The sequence below is a fragment of the Bos javanicus genome, chromosome 6 (genome assembly GCF_032452875.1).
Source record: "Bos javanicus breed banteng chromosome 6, ARS-OSU_banteng_1.0, whole genome shotgun sequence".
Lineage (NCBI taxonomy): Eukaryota > Metazoa > Chordata > Mammalia > Artiodactyla > Bovidae > Bos > Bos javanicus.
The window spans coordinates 77,997,489-78,014,245 of NC_083873.1; the positions used below are offsets into that span (position 1 = coordinate 77,997,489).

Sequence of the window (16,757 nt, forward strand, 5' to 3'; positions counted from 1 at the left end):
CCCACCAGGCTTTCCTCCTCCTCCTGGGCCAGCGGACCCTGTAAGGACATGACAGGGACACATACCCTGACCCGCTGGCCCCTGCAGGGACCAGAGGACCTCTGACTCTGCTTGCAGGCACTAACTTCTGAGAGTTAGGATATTCAGAACAGGAGCAGAGTGGGGGAGATGGAAAAGGCTGCAGAGTCCAGAGGAGACCAGCCAGACTTCATTTGGGGGCATTTTCAACAAAGCAGAGAACTCAGTACTGAGAAGGTAAGTGTCTGGGAGACCGGGCACAGCCACAGATAGGTGGGGGTCTGGAGGCGGGGACAAGGGCTGCTCTAGGAGAGCCTGTATTCCCAGGGACCCACTTCTTGAAGCCTCTCTGTTTCCCGTCAGCCTCAGGCTCCCAGGAGATGCACACCTCAGCAACCCCCAGAGTCAGGGTGGATGTTGAGCATGGGCAGCCCTGCCTCATCCACACTGGGGGATCCTCAGAATTCTGGGCAAAGTGGGGCCAGGGATGTCACCATAGCAGTGGAGGACTGGACTGGTGTTAGGGCCTGCATGCTCGCCTTTGCTGCCGCAGCAACCAAGGAGTCTGACAGGCTGCTCCTGTGAAGCTCCGCCTTGTAGGGAGGGGCAGGGCTGCAGTGGGTTTCTAGAATCCTCAAGCTTCCTGGTACCTGGCTGACACCCGATGCAAAACTGCTGGCAGAGTGGAGGCTGGGGAGCAAGATAACTGGCCAGTGGGGTTAAACACACCAAGGTGGGAGGTCAGGGCAGGAGCCTGCTCTGCCTTCTGTACCTGCACACCCACAGGGTGACACGACACATTTGTCACCAGCAGTAGGTGGCAAACATACCTTGACTTGTTCTACCATAAATAGGGTGTTTTCTAAAAGGAGTCCAAGGCATTGGTCTTCCCACAGGCACCCTCAGACAGCAGTGCACCAGCTTCTGTTCTGTCACCCAGGGTGTCCCTTAGAGACACTCTGATTGACAAGGCAAGACCCTACTCATGTGAGATGTACAGATTTTTGGGGTCTGGTCCCAGCCAAAGTGACTGGCACATCTATGCTTCTGAGCTTACAGGAACTGGTCCACACAGTAAATAGAAGTGAAGACTCTGAACACAACATGCTTCCCCCACCTCCACACAGGGTCCTACCTGCCATAAAGGAAGAGGCAAAAAGTTCTGAAGCGGGAACACAGGTGAGGGCAGAACAAGATTAAAGATATTTAGCATCATTTTTCTGGACATGAACACTAACCCCTGACTCCGGATCCCATACTCTAGTTGGACTTGAATATACCACGTACCCCAAGCCAGCCAGGGCCCTGAGGAAGAAGCCCCAGAAACATGAACACAGAGCTGGTTTTCCCTGGGCGGAGGTGGGGGAAGCATGTTGTGTTCAGATGGTGACTGCAGCCATGAAATTGAAAGATGCTTACTCCTTGGAAGGAAAGTTATGACCAACCTAGATAGCATATTCAAAAGCAAAGACATTATTTTGCCAACAAAGGTTCGTCTAGTCAAGGCTATGGTTTTTCCTGTGGTCATGTATGGATGTGAGAGTTGGACTGTGAAGAAAGCTGAGCGCCAAAGAATTGATGCTTTTGAACTGTGGTGTTGGAGAAGACTCTTGAGAGTCCCTTGGACTGCATGGAGATCCAACCAGTCCATTCTGAAGGAGATCAGCCCTGGGATTTCTTTGGAAGGACTGATGCTAAAGCTGAAACTCCAGTACTTTGGCCACCTCATGCAAAGAGTTGACTCATTGGAAAAGACTCTGATGCTGGGAGGGATTGGGGACAAGAGGAGAAGGGGACGACAGAGGATGAGATGGCTGGATGGCATCACTAACTCAATGGACGTGAGTCTGAGTGAACTCTAGGAGTTTGTGATGGACAGGGAGGCCTGGCGTGCTGCAATTCATGGGGTCGCAAAGAGTCAGACATGACTGAGCAACTGATCTGATCTGATATATATAAATATATATCAAGTTTCAGTCATAGCTCTAAGGCAAAGTTACATTTCTCACATGGACAAAAATGAGATACCTAAAGTCGGACGTTAAGGAGGTGGGTTCACACGTCCCTCACAGCACTTTGGCCTGGATGACGATTTCTGGGTTCTCTATGTCCTTCTTGCTCTGGATCATCCTCAGCTCCAACTGGGCCAGGCTGTGCTTCAGTCCTTCCCCAGAGTGGCTTTTGCACATTTTTTGATGGTCAGCTGCAGAACATGGGGCACGGCCGGTGGAGTCTTCTTGCAGGCCACCTTGAGATTGTTGGGGACCACAGGTTCGAGCTGGTGATGATCACCCTGTCAGTGCCCACTGAGTGCAGCATATCCATCACCACTAAGGCTATTACCTGGCTTTATCCCACCCAGCAACTCAGCCTCAGACTAGTTGGGAGTGATGATGTCTGCAACTTGCATGACTTCTCTATATAAACAGGGAGATCCCCAGGGTGACACATGGACCTTCTCCGTTCCACGTGTGTCCCATCTCGGGGTCTCTTGTGCACACAAGCCTGGAGTTCTGCTGCTTCAGCTCTGCATGATGCCCACCACCATGGCCAGGAAGAACAAGCGTTTCGTGTAACTGGGAGCATGTAGTCATACTGGTTCACCTTGTTCAGCTTTAGCCCGTCTTATAGCTCCTGGAGCTCTTCTGAGTTTAGCTCTTGGCCCTTCCCGTGTGAGTAGCCTGTGTGGTTTGACTACTAAACCGTTTAGGGCATCTACCTCAAACTGCAAAACCTGCAGCAGGAACGTGGTCACAGAGCTGTGAACCTTGTTGCACCTGGCATACCTCCACGCAGTGGGGGTGGGGCGGGGCGGAGGGGAAGTGGGATTCAAGGCAGAGGCCGGGCGGGGTCAACGTCTCAGCCACAAGCAGGGTCTGGGCTCTGGACAAGCTCTGAGTGGGCGTACCAGACAATCTTCCTCTCTAGAGGTATTTTATTTATTAAAAAAAATACATGTATTTATTTAGTTTCCACTGTGTTGTTGGGTCTTAGTTATGGCAGCCGAGCTCTCGCTTTTAGCCCCGTGGACTCTTCCTTGCAGCTGGCTGGCTTGACTCTCGTTGTGGCCCACAGTGCAGTGGGCTCCATAGTTTGCAGCTGGCGGCTCTCTAGTTGAGGCACGGCAGGCTTAGTTTCCACAAGGCATGTGGAATGTTAGCTCACGACCAGAGATGGAGCCCCAGTACCCAGCATTGGACGGCAGATTGTTAACCACTGGACCACTAGGGAAGTCCCTAAAGGTATTTTTTAGAAATTTTCATGGCCCTAAGTCTAAAATCTTTTAAAATAGGTTCTTCTACCAGACACTTAAAACATTTCATTTTTGACATTTAAGTCCTTAAATTTTTGCATTCTATGTTTATACATGGAATGAAGATTCAAATTTTATCTTTTTTCCATATGGATAGTCATTTTTCCCTAAACATTTTCCTTCCTCAACTAATCTGAAATTTAACCTCTGTCATGTATCAACATGTGTGGCTATGCTTCTTAGTTTTCTATTTCAGTTGTTATTAATATTTTGTTTATCCTTGTACAAGTTTACACTTCTCACTTATTGTAGCTCTATAATAATTACTGATAACTTTCTGGGCAGTGCCTTTCACTCTGTTCTCTGGCTCTTACTGGCCTTTCAGTCCTCCACATAAAGATTTAGGATCAGATTATGTTTCATGAATAACCTTGGTGTACATTGGAATTGTACTGGATATAATCTTTATCAGGAGATATATTATTTCCAAATATCAGTCTTTCGACCACAGACATGATATATTACTCCATATATTTAGTTGTTAACAAACACCTGTTTATAAAGCTTTAAAAATTTCCATTAGCAGTCTTAAACATTTAAAAAGATTATTGATATAGTATTGTAAATTATGGTATCTCATTGTATTTTCAAAATGTTTATTACTCTTAATATATTTCCTATTTTACATTTGATGTCTCATTCTTTTTCTTATTACACTTGCTTAAGACTTCAAATCAATGTTTCATAAAAGTATGGTACTTTGTGTACTTGTCTTAGTCCTGATTATAAAGAAAACTATTCTAATATTTCAGGATGGTATTTATCTTAGATCTGTTCTCTTTATAAGATTCAGGATGTTCTGCTATAAATTCTTGCTTACTAATAATATTCATTATGATGTGTATTGGATTTTATTAAACACTTTTTTCAATCTAAATAGATGATCACGTTTCCCCCCTATAATCTGTTAATGTGTTGAATTAAATGTATGACTTTGAAAATATTGACCTAATCTTCCATAACTGGTATATCTTTTTGGCCAACAGATGTTATTTGAAAAATACATTTGGATTCCATTTGCTAATATTCTATTTAGGATATCGCTGCTGCTGCTAAGTCGCTTCAGTCGTGTCCGACTCTGTGCGACCCTATGGACTGCAGCCTACCAGGCTTCTCCGTCCTTGGGATTCTCCAGGCAAGAACACTGGAGTGGGTTGCCATTTCCTTCTCCAATGCATGAAAGTGGAAAGTGAAAGTGAAGTCGCTCAGTCGTGTCTGACTCTTAGCGACCCCGTGGACTACAGCCTACCAGGCTCCTCCATCCATGGGATTTTCCGGGCAACAGTACTGGAGTAGGGTGCCATTGCCTTCTCTCATTTACAATATTGCATCTACATTAATGAGTGAAACAGTTCTGGAATTTTCTTTTCTGATAATATATTTTTCTGGGTTTAATATCCGGCATATCCATGAATAGTAGAATGATTTTGGAGGATTTTCTCTTTTTGATTGTCTGTGATATTTGGTGTGATCTGTTTTTTTGAAAAATTGAAAGAACTCTATCTCCTGGTTTCTATTTTTATTATTAAGAAGTAAACTATCTAGTGTTTATTCCTTTGAAAAGAACCTTTTTCCTCTAATTGTAATATTTTTATCTTTTTACTTGCTGTCTGAAGTTTCATTAAAATATTTCTTTGTATGGATTTATTTAATTTATTCTGTAAACCCTACACTTTGAATCTTTTTGAATCTTTTGTTTGGCATCTTACATTAGTTATAGAATACTCTCAGCCACACTCCGTTAGAACTACTTATGTTTTAGGGGGAAATTATCCATGAGAATTCTGAGCCCTAAAATGAAGCTTTTCCCCTCTAGAGAAGATTTTCATTTGTTTCTTTCAAATCCCTAGTAGCACTAGAAATCTCCATCATCTTTACTGTAAATTTATGACACATTTTAATATATTAGCTGTACAGTATGAATTTTTGGCCTCAAAGTCACCTTGGGAGCAGTCTGAATTACTACTTCACAAAGTCAATTCTATGTTATAGATTGGCTCTGGAAATTTAATTTTGCTGATTTATTTAAACAATGTTATTGGTTGTGTTTAGGATTAACAACCATGCTTTGAGTTTGCACTTCAGTTAGTCTAAACACTTGAGAAATAGGACGTTTGTTCTTTCCTTCAGATCCCAATTTGTTACAGCTCTATAATACCTGTGTTACTGAAATGATCTGATTGCTATATATGTGTGAATTCAGTTTAAGATTAAGGTTGGATGGGTTTATTAGCTATTCAATTATAGAATTCATCATTGAATGTTTACAGAAAGTTGATTTGGCTAGAGTCCAAAATGTGGAGATGTTTTTATGGCATTGCTTATTTGTAAATGTTTTGCTTAATCAGGCTAAACTTTTAAGCAGTTAAATATGAATAGATACTGTGAATAATAATCTAAGCACCAGAGTAGTTTAAAATACCTTTATCTGAAGGAAAATTCCATTCTGGTGCCTTTGTTAGCAATCAACATGTATTTAATGTAAGATTTTTCATCATCGTAATTAACTACTGAGCTTCTGAAAGCTGAAACACACATTTTTTAAAAGCAGTTTGCCTAGCTTACAAAGATATAATATTCAGTCTTATATATCACTTAATAGATTTTTCTATCATTGCACATCTTTAAGTTTAATGATTGCTATCTTTATTTATTTAGAACCAAATATAAAGCAGCAGATGTACTGAAATAATATATTTGATGCAAATATTCATTACAACAGTGTGCATGTAATATATATTGCTATATACATACTTGTGCCTACTTAGCACAGACTTCCAGCACTACATATAAATGCGGCAACTATGATTATGACTCCCAAGCTCATGTGCTTTTAGATGTATAATGATAAAGTACATTACACCTCAGAGTATAAAGTTAGCAATCCTTAGGTTGTATGAAACGGAAACTTTCTCAGCTTGAGCAAAAAGCTAATTTGTTAGGACAGCTGTGTATTTGGGCCTCGGGGATAGAAATTAGAATGGGAACACACTAAAGAATACATTAAGTTAATCCCTTGGTGCCTCTTATGTCTATCTTTCTCTGAACATCATGCTTTATTTTTCTCCTTCATTGAAAGACAGTTTTTGTCTTGCCCATCCTCTCGGTAGAAAATGACACCAGCATTTGCTCTGGAATTTATGTAAAGTCGTGAGGTAATTGAGAAAGACAAAATTGGCTCTCTCTGGGTCTCAGTTCTCAATATTTGACAAGGAACTGATTGGCTGAGTTATGAGCTCACTCCTGGGGTGTGAATCAAAGAGAATCTTGATGGTTTCCACTGTACCAGGGTTGCTAGAGAGAAAAGGGAATATTTGGAGGAAAGAGTTGCTGGACAACAATTTAGTAGTATCTCTTATATTTAATCGGAGGCTGCATTCCCTAACTCCTTACCACTCAAAACATGGTCGGTGGAATAATAGCGCTGGTATTACCAGGGAGCTTGTCAGAAATTTAGAATCTCTGCTGCACGGTGTCTCTTATGAAATTTGGTTTTGCATTTAACAAGATCCTCAGGTGATTTGAATGCAGATTAAAAATTAAAACATGGTTCTAATCTGGTAAAAAGTCAGGACCAGGTGTATAAAAATTGATCTTATTCAAGTATCTTTTACTCTTTCAGCTTCCTAAGTTAACCTTTTAACATTCTGGCAGAATCCCCATCAACTGCTATACATATATTTAATATATATGTATATACATTTAATTATAAAAGTAATCTTGACTGTGTGTCAATCACTGCAAATTCATTTTCATTAATTGAAAAATCAGTTTAAGATTTAGATCCTAATAATTCAGGTCAATAGTTCCAATTTTATATATGGAGGATGGCATAATGTGTCTATTGACAATGTATTTCTAGTATTTTAAAATTTTACAAATATGACTCATTTATATTAATTTCCAGAGAAGGGAATGGAAATCCACTCCAGTATTCTTGCCTGGAAAATCCCACGGACAGAGGAGCCTGGAGGGCTACAATCCATGGGGTCGCAAGAGTCAGAAATGACTTAGCAACTAAACAACCACCACAACCATATTAATTTTAAAAAAAGAAAAATAACTGATTGGACAACTCAGATGGAAACAACTAATTCAGGTAACCTTGATGAAGATATTCAAGATCATGAAAATCATCAGCTCTTAGGTTATCATATACTTTAATTTTTCTGTAAGCACATCTTATGGAATAAAATATTGGCTGAGTGTCATTAATGTTTATTATACACTAAAACCTTCCTAAATAATATATATAGATTTTTCTGGTTTATATTTTGTGGTGTTCAGATTGTGACCTGCTATTAACTAAACATTTACAAATATAATTATTTTTATCTAGGCTTTCTTTTCTTTCTTTATTATAGTGCTATACATTTTAACTTGGGCTTGGGATATGGAGCTGGACTGACTTGAATTTGGGTTTAACTTCTTACTAGTTTCATGTCTTGGACTACTTACATCAGCTACCTAAGCCTTGGATCCTTATTTGTAGAGTAGAAATAATCATTATAATTTTTTTTCTATAGAATTGTGAGACTTGAAAGAGACAATGATTATGTCCTTGCAGAGAGTTAGCATGCTGTTTGGTCAGGCCATTCAAGATGGCTGTGTTCTTGTTCTTTGTATATCCCTTGCTCGAGTAGTCCACACTACATGTATACCCTACTGACATGAACATGCTTGCCCTCAACCCCAGCTAGTGATTGTTCTGATCCTTAGGGCAGATGCAGCTCACCTGATAGTTCATTAAAGTGAAAGTCCTTGTGATGAGCCAACCTGCTGTCAATTTTCCTTATAAATTATAGGCTCCTTCTGCCCAGAGTAGCAAAGATGGCTGCCTATCCTGTCTATTTGCTGTCCATACTAAGATATCACTCCAGAATATTTTGCTGAGGACAGATAAAATTCCCTGTTTAGTATGCCATCCAGGGTTTCCCTGGTGTCTCAGTAGTAAGGAATCCACCTGCCAATGCAGGAGATGCAGGAAACATGGGTTTGATCCCTGCTTTAGGAAGATCCTGTGGAGAAAGAAATGGCAACCCATTTCAGTATTCTTGACTGGGAAACCCAAGGACAGAAGAGCCTGGTGGGCTATAGTCCATGGGGTCACAAAGAGTCAAGACAAGACTGAGCACACACACATGCTGTCAACATCTCTATCACTGTCTTCCAGCTCTTTCATCGGCCTTGGGGCTGGGCAACAATAGCTCAACACATCAGTAAAAATTTGTTGTGGTTATTATTTGGCTAATGGGTCTTCATTGCTGTGAGCAGGATTTCTCTAGCTGGAGTGAGTGGGGGCTACTCTCTAGTTGAGGAGCACAGGTGTCTCATAGTAGTGGCTTCTCTTACTGTGGAGGGTAGGCTCTATAGCACATGGACTTAGTTGCCCCTCAGCATGTAGAATCTTCCCAGACCAAAGATCAACCCTGTGTCCCCTGCCTTGCAGGGTGAATTCTTAACCACTGGGCCACTAGGAAAGTCGACAATTAGTTCCTATTATAATTATTTACCTTTATATGCTCACCTTAACTTTATTTCATTTGGTTCTTGACAGCAAGTTTTTTCATGTCCCTTTTGGAAACATTTTTACCTTATCTAATCACCAACAAAAGAAAGCTTTCTTCTTTGTTCACACTGTTTTTTACTCAGTGGCTAGTTTGGGTTAGAAATTTATTGCCAATACATCTTCTTGAATGGGACTTTGAAAATCGTATGTGTTGCCTGTATTTGGTTATAAACTCCATTGCAGTTTTCAACTTGATTCTTACTTCGGTTGATTTCATGTAATCATATACCATTGTATATACTGTATCAGAAACAGGTAAGCAGAGAAAAGTCAACATGGAAGGCATTGTTTGATGTATATATATATATATATATATATATATATATATATATTTTAAACACAAATAAATCTCTAGCTTCCTTACTTTCTGATTGATTATTAGATTTGCCACAGATAATTCATGAAACATTTTAGAAGTTGGAACCTCCAGGTTAGAAGTTTTGTAGTAAATTTATACTTTTCTATAATCATAAAGGCAATCATTGATCTCAGAAATGTTTATCTTTGCAAATATCCTTTTACTATTTAGTTGAAATATTTTTCTGATTCAATATTGTTATTTCTCATGTATTTCCTAGGATGAAAAATTCAGGTAGAATGTATCTCACATTCAAGCACACTGAATTTTCATTTTTCGCAGTTTATTCTTTTTTTCAAGTTTGGAACCAGTGGAGAGAGAGACTTAAGGTCAGACAAAAAGCAAAATGTCACACTCATTTGTCTCATGAGTAACTGGAAAAGGTAAATTTAGATGTAAAGCTAAATAAGCTTACTAATAATCCATCTCTATATTAGACTAACTCACACCATTAATGGGAAAACTGTATAATCCCAGAGTGGACATATCAGACTTTTCCCCTCTTGTGAATAAGACAATAAATAGACAGAATACATGCTTTCAGCAAACACAATAGAAGCACAGAAATTGCCAAGAGACTTGTACTTCTTTCTTGCAGCACCATATCCTCATGAACATCATTTCCCCTTCTATGATCAGGGTAATTTGAGTTTTACTTTTTTTCAAGGTAATACAGAGAAATAGCACAAAACTTTAATATTACCTTGGAATTGAAGACATCTTTAGTGCTGGTAAATAATTGCATTCTAACATTCTGATGAGTTTTTAAAATCTAAGCATAGATTATCCACCTTAAATATATTATCATTTTAAACTTCAGTCAGTTCAGTTCAGTCACTCAGTCGTGTCCGACTCTTTGCAACCTCATGAATCGCAGCACGCCAGGCCTCCCTGTCCATCACCAACTCCCAGGGTTCACTCAAACTCACGTCCATCGAGTCGGTGATGCCATCCAGCCATCTCATCCTCTGTCGTCCCCTTCTCCTCCTGCCCCCAATCCCTCCCAGCATCAGAGTCTTTTCCAATGAGTCAACTCTGCATGAGGTGGCCAAAGTATTGGAGTTTCAGCTTCAACATCAGTCCTTGCAAAGAACACCCAGGACTGATCTCCTTCAGAATGGACTGGTTGGATCTCCTTGCAGTCCAAGGGACTCTCAGGAGTCTTCTCCAGAACCGCAGTTCAAAAGCATCAATTCTTCAGCACTCAACTTTCTTCACAGTCCAACTCTCGCATCCATACATGACCACTGGAAAAACCATAGACTTGACTAGATGGACCTTTGTTGGCAAAGTAATGTCTCTGCTTTTCAATATGCTATCTAGGTTGGTCATAACTTTCCTTCCAAGGAGTAAGCGTCTTTTAATTTCATGGCTGCAGTCACCATCCGCAGTGATTTTGGAGCCCCCCAGAATAAAGTCTGACACTGTTTCCACTGTTTCCCCATCTATTTCCCATGAAGTGATGGGACCAGATGCCAAGATCTTCGTTTTCTGAATGTTGAACTTTAAGCCAACTTTTTCCTCTCCTCTTTCACTTTCATCAAGAGGCTTTTTAGTTCCTCTTCACTTTCTGCCATAAGGGTGGCATCATCTGCATATCTGAGGTTATTGATATTTCTCCTGGCAAACTTGATTCCAGCTTGTGCTTCTTCCAGCCCAGCGTTTCTCATGATGTACTCTGCATAGAAGTTAAATAAGCAGGGTGACAATATACAGCCTTGACGTACTCCTTTTCTTATTTGGAACCAGTCTGTTGTTCCATGTCCAGGTCTAACTGTTGCTTCCTTACCTGCATATAGGTTTCTCAAGAGGAAGGTCAGGTGGTCTGGTATTCCCGTCTCTTTCAGAATTTTCCACAGTTTATTGTGATCCACACAGTCAAAGGCTTTGGCATAGATAAAGCAGAAATAGATGTTTTTCTGGAACTCTCTTGCTTTTTCCATGATCCAGCGGATGTTGACAATTTGATCTCTGGTTCCTCTGCCTTGAACCCTCTTGAACATCTGGAAGTTCACAATTCATGTATTACTGAAGCCTGGCTTGGAGAATTTTGAGCATTACTTTACTACCATGTGAGATGAGTGCAATTGTGCAGCAGTTTGAGCATTCTTTGGCATTGCCTTTCTTTGGGACTGGAATGAAAACTGACCTTTTCCAGTCCTGAGGCCACTGCTGAGTTTTCCAAATTTGCTGGCATATTGAATGCAGCACTTTCACAGCATCATCTTTCAGGATTTGAAATAGCTCCACTGGAATTCCATCACCTCCACTAGCTTTGTTCATAGTGATGCTTTCTAAGGCCCATTTGACTTCACATTCCAGGATGTCGGGCTCTAGGTGAGTGATCATACCATTGTGATTATCTTGGTCATGAAGATTTTTTTGTACAGTTCTTCTGTGTATTCTTGCCACCTCTTCTTAATATCTTCTGCTTCTGTTAGGTCCATACCATTTCTGTCCTTTATCGAGCCCATCTTTGCATGAAATGTTCCTTTGGTATCTCTAATTTTCTTGAAGAGATCTCTAGTCTTTCACATTCTGTTGTTTTCCTCTATTTCTTTGCATTGATCACTGAGGAAGGCTTTCTTAACTCTTCTTGCTATTCTTTGGAAATCTGCATTCAGATGCTTATATCTTTCCTTTTTTCCTTTGCTTTTTGCTTCTCTTCATTTCACAGCTATTTGTAAGGCCTCCCCAGACAGCCATTTTGCTTTTTTGCATTTCTTTTCCATGGGGATGGTCTTGAGCCCTGTCTCCTGTATAATGTCACGAACCTTCGTCCATAGTTCATCAGGCACTCTATCAGATCTAGTCCCTTAAATCTATTTCTTACTTCCACTGTATAATCATAAGTGATATGATTTAGGTCATACCTGAATGGTCTGGTGGTTTTCCCTACTTTCTTCAATTTAAGTCTGAATTTGGCAATAAGGGGCTCTAAGCTTATGTAAGATCACATAGAAATTTATGACACCCTCACAAAAGTAAAATCTAGCCCACTCTTTGGAACTATCAATTCAAACTTTTTTTTAACTTTGAATGTTTAATTAAAATGCTGTACATTTCCTCTTACCATTGGGAAATGGTGTACCTTCTTTACTACATCTCTGCTAACTTCAAATATTTCCTTCTGCCCAACTTTTTTTTCCCCTAGTGTATCGATAGTTTCAGAGTGGGAGGAATCTCACTAGGTAGGATTCATGGCAAACCATTAATTACAATGAAATTGCACTGATAAAAATCTCAAATCTCAAATTTTAAATTTATTTTTACATTTTTTCTTCTTTGGATCAACTCAGTGTACTTTGATTCCTCTGGCTCCAACCTGAGTTAGACTCATTATATCACTGTAAGAAGCTAATCTCTTCCCATGACATTATGTACATGGAATGCATAAGAAAATCACAAAGACAAGATTTATTTGTCAAATCTCTAGCTCTAAGGTTTCAAGAGTGGACAAAGAAGTTGAAGTTTTGTTTGTCCTTTCCATTTTTATATCTTAATTTTAGTTTTCAGGATATTGTTTCCCTCCCCCCCCCCTTTTTTTAAGGAAAACCTACAACTTTTATCATTTAGTTTAACTGAACATCATCTGAACAGATTTGAGGATATCATTTTTTTTTCCAATATAAATACCCATTTAAAAATACACATGTTGGTTATTAGTTACATTCTTAAAGATGATTAAACTATCCTCTCTGGACAGTTTAACAGCCTTATTACTGCATTCACATTCAACCATCTGGTTTACCTAAAGAAAATTTAAAGGATGATGTCACCAGAGTACCTCATCTACATTGAAAGAATTACACTGCATACACAAGAGTATTATTAGAAACATATGTTTAGTTTAAAGACGCCTTACATTTCATTCACTGTGAGCCAGATTCTATCAGTGACGAACATTTCTCAGGAAGTTAGATAACATTTGAATTTGTTAAATTACCACTAAAAGGCACAGCACCTTAAAACTAGTTTCAAATATCTATTGCACCAATCAAAACTCTTGATTTACTCTAAGGGGAACTTTCTACTCTTAAAACAAATAGAATGAAACAACACAACTGTATTATAGTTGAGAAGGCATAGCAAAGATTTATACAATGTACCAGCATGTATATTTTCTCATATTTAAAGAAAGGGAGATCAACATTTAATCTCACAGTGAAATTATTGACCTATTTCCACAGAGAGTTAAAAAATTGAAAAATTGACTGGCTTCAGAGAAGAAATGCAAAAGACATAGTGGAACATCTGAAATAAGCAATCAGAACAAAGCATTCTTTGAGGGCTGACCTAGTGTTTCAGCGACTTAATTTTAAAAGAAAGAGCTGTCTATAATATTATTTTAGAACTCCCTCCTCTAAATCAGTTGTTCATAATCTCTTTTTATGATATTTTTTCCTAACAGACAAAAAACTTTAGCAAAACTTATCTTACTTTAAAAAAATAGTCTGTCACTAGCCTGGAAGAGGGGTGGTAGATATCAAACAACGTCATATCTCTGAGAACAAGGATAAAGATCGAATGATTTTTAGATAGGCAGGCAACTACATCTGCTTCTAAGGGCTTATATGAAATCAGTTTTAATGTATTCAAATTATTCAGGGTACTTGAAGTAGTATAATGTTACTACATTATACATTAATGTATTAATTGCTGTATTTCTTGTGAAAGCTACATCTCTCAATGGAAAATGCCCTTATATTTTCCAATGTAAAATGACAAGATAAGACTATACCTTAAAGCCAATGAAATTGATAATATGGTACAAGATATAAGTGACCTACAAATAATGAGGTCTCCAGAAGATTTTGTCTGTTGACAAGTTAGGTTACATATATAGAATGGTCTGTGACTTACCAAATATTATAAATTTGATGTCATATTAAAATGTTGTTTATTCTGTAGGCTTGTAAGTATCCAAAAATTTTACCAACTTCCAGACTGGGATACTTTTAGGAGATAATGCAGTAAAGTGAATGGCCCATAGGTTTGGAAAAACAAGCAAACAAAAAGCCCCCAAACAACAGCCTGAGTTTTAATCCTAGTCTCTTTATATACTAACAGTATGGGTCAGAATGAGTCATATAATCTATTTGAGCCTGTTTCCTGTTCTGTAAAATGAGAAAATGTTAAGGTGCTATGTATATGACATGGGCTTCCCAGGCGATATTAGGAGTAAAGAACCCTCCTGACAATGCAGGAGACATAAGAGATACAGGTTCAGTCCCTGCATCAGGAAGATCCCCAGGAGGAGGGCATGGCAACCAACTTCAGATTTCTTGCCTGGAGAATCCCATGGACAGAGGATCCTGGTGGTCTATAGTCCATAGTTGCGAAGAGTCAGACACAACTGAAGTGACGTAGCACACATGCACGTATATGACATATACTTATTCCACTTTCTAAAGTTATGACCAACCTAGATAGCATATTGAAAAGCAGAGACATTACTTTGCCAATAAAGGTCCGTCTAGTCAAGGCTATAGTTTTTCCAGTGGTCATGTATGGATGTGACAGTTGGACTGTGAAGAAAGCTGAGCGACGAAGAATTGATGCTTTTGAACTGTGGTGTTGGAGAAGACTCTTGAGAGTCCCTTGGACTGCAAGGAGATCCAACCAGTCCATTCTGAAGGAGATCAGCCCTGGGATTTCTTTGAAAGGACTGATGCTAAAGCTGAAACTCCAGTACTTTGGCCACCTCATGCAAAGAGTTGACTCATTGGAAAAGACTCTGATGCTGGGAAGGATTGGGGGCAGGAGGAAAAGGGGACGACAGAGGATGAGATGGCTGGATGGCATCACCGACTCGATGGACGTGAGTTTGAGTGAACTCCGGGAGATGGTGATGGACAGAGAGGCCTGGCGTGCTGCGATTCATGGGGTCGCAAAGAGTCGGACATGACTGAGCAACTGAACTGAACTGAAGGCTTCTTAACAAATCACCCCAAAACTTAATGGTGTACAGTCGTCCATGTGTTCTGTGGCTCCAGAATTCAGCCACGTCACAGTGGGGATGGTTTTTTAAATGCTTTTCTGTCCTTCACCTTAGCAATTATCTCTTCCCATGAATATCTCCTTCATGTTGGGCTTCCCAGATGGTAATGAACCTGCCTGCCAGTGCAGAAGAGGTAAGAGATGTGGGTTCAATCCCTGAGTTGGGAAGTTCCCCTGGAGGAGGTCATGGTAACCCATGCCAGTATTCTTGCTGGAAAAGCATAACACACACATGGCATGATGTCTGGGTTGCTAGAATGAGTGTCCTGAGAGAGCAAACTCAGTAAGATTATTCTACCATACTCCATTTGTTAGAGCACTTACAAGTCCTTGCCCAGACAAAATGGAACAATACCTCTTGATGGGAAGATTTTCAGTCACATAGTATGAACATGTGGGATGGGTTACATACACTGTGTGACCATTTTTAGAAAAAAGAATCGCCTGCAGCACTCAACATGTAGAAGCTATTTTTATATAGTATGGAATTGTGGAAAAGGCATGGATTTGGGATCAGGATATTTTACCACTTAAAAATTCTTGTTATGTATGTCTCTTACAAATTCTTCACCTATTAAATTAGTATGATACACTTATTTTGAAAGTTTTTTGGTGAGGATTAAAGAAATAATATGCAGAAGTATTTGACAAATACTGCATGCTCGGTAAATGCTTCTCCAGATTTTGGCTTAGCAGGTAATGGCACTAAAATTGCCTCAGTCTGAGTCTGCTACAAAATCAAAGTTCCCAACAATGCAAAGCAGTTGTGAATAGGCCAAATGGATGGATTTCTGTTTAGAATCAAGCTTTGAGCAGTGTATTCAGAACCAGCAAAATATAACTTTCTATCTGGAAAAGTCCAGTGTCATCCACAAGCTTAAGGAACAAATTCAATCACAGACTCCTAGAATCTTAGAGAAGTAAGTTGGCTGATGGGGCAAACTCCACATTTTATAGATAAGAGAATCAAGAGAGGTTAAATTGCTTATTCAAGGTTGTACTCTAAGGAGAAAGTGTGTGGCTGAAATTCATGTCTGCTAACTTGTAGGTTCAAATCTTTAATAGTCAACTATGCATATTATGAACTTTATACCTTTTTTCCTCTGGAATGGAATCCTACATTAATTACAGCTAAGCATATTATGTGTGTGAATATAATAATAACATGATTGCAATAGTTAATAATATGACTAATGAGAGTTTTTCAAAATCTTTATTAGAAGAAATAATTATTCTATTATGGGAAACAATCAGGAAACTGAAGCTGAAAAATATTTTCCAACTTTCCAAAAATATACCTTTTCAGTTTTAAATGTTTGATATTGATTAATCAAAAACACAAATATGATTGTATCCATGTCTTGCTCAGCCACTAAATCATGTCTAACTCTCTGTGACCCATGGACTATAGCCTGCCAGGCTCCTCTGTCCATGAGATTTCCAGGCAAGAACACTGGAGTGGGTTGCCATTTCCCCCTTCGGGGGATCTCCCTGACCCA

General features: G+C 39.4%; 1 pseudogene; it reads right to left on the reverse strand.

Moving 5' to 3' along the window:
* Nucleotides 1–1,885: 1,885 nt before the first annotated feature.
* LOC133249160 (pyridoxal kinase-like) overlaps nt 1,886–16,757 on the reverse strand; it is a 41,626-nt pseudogene continuing 26,754 nt past the window's right edge.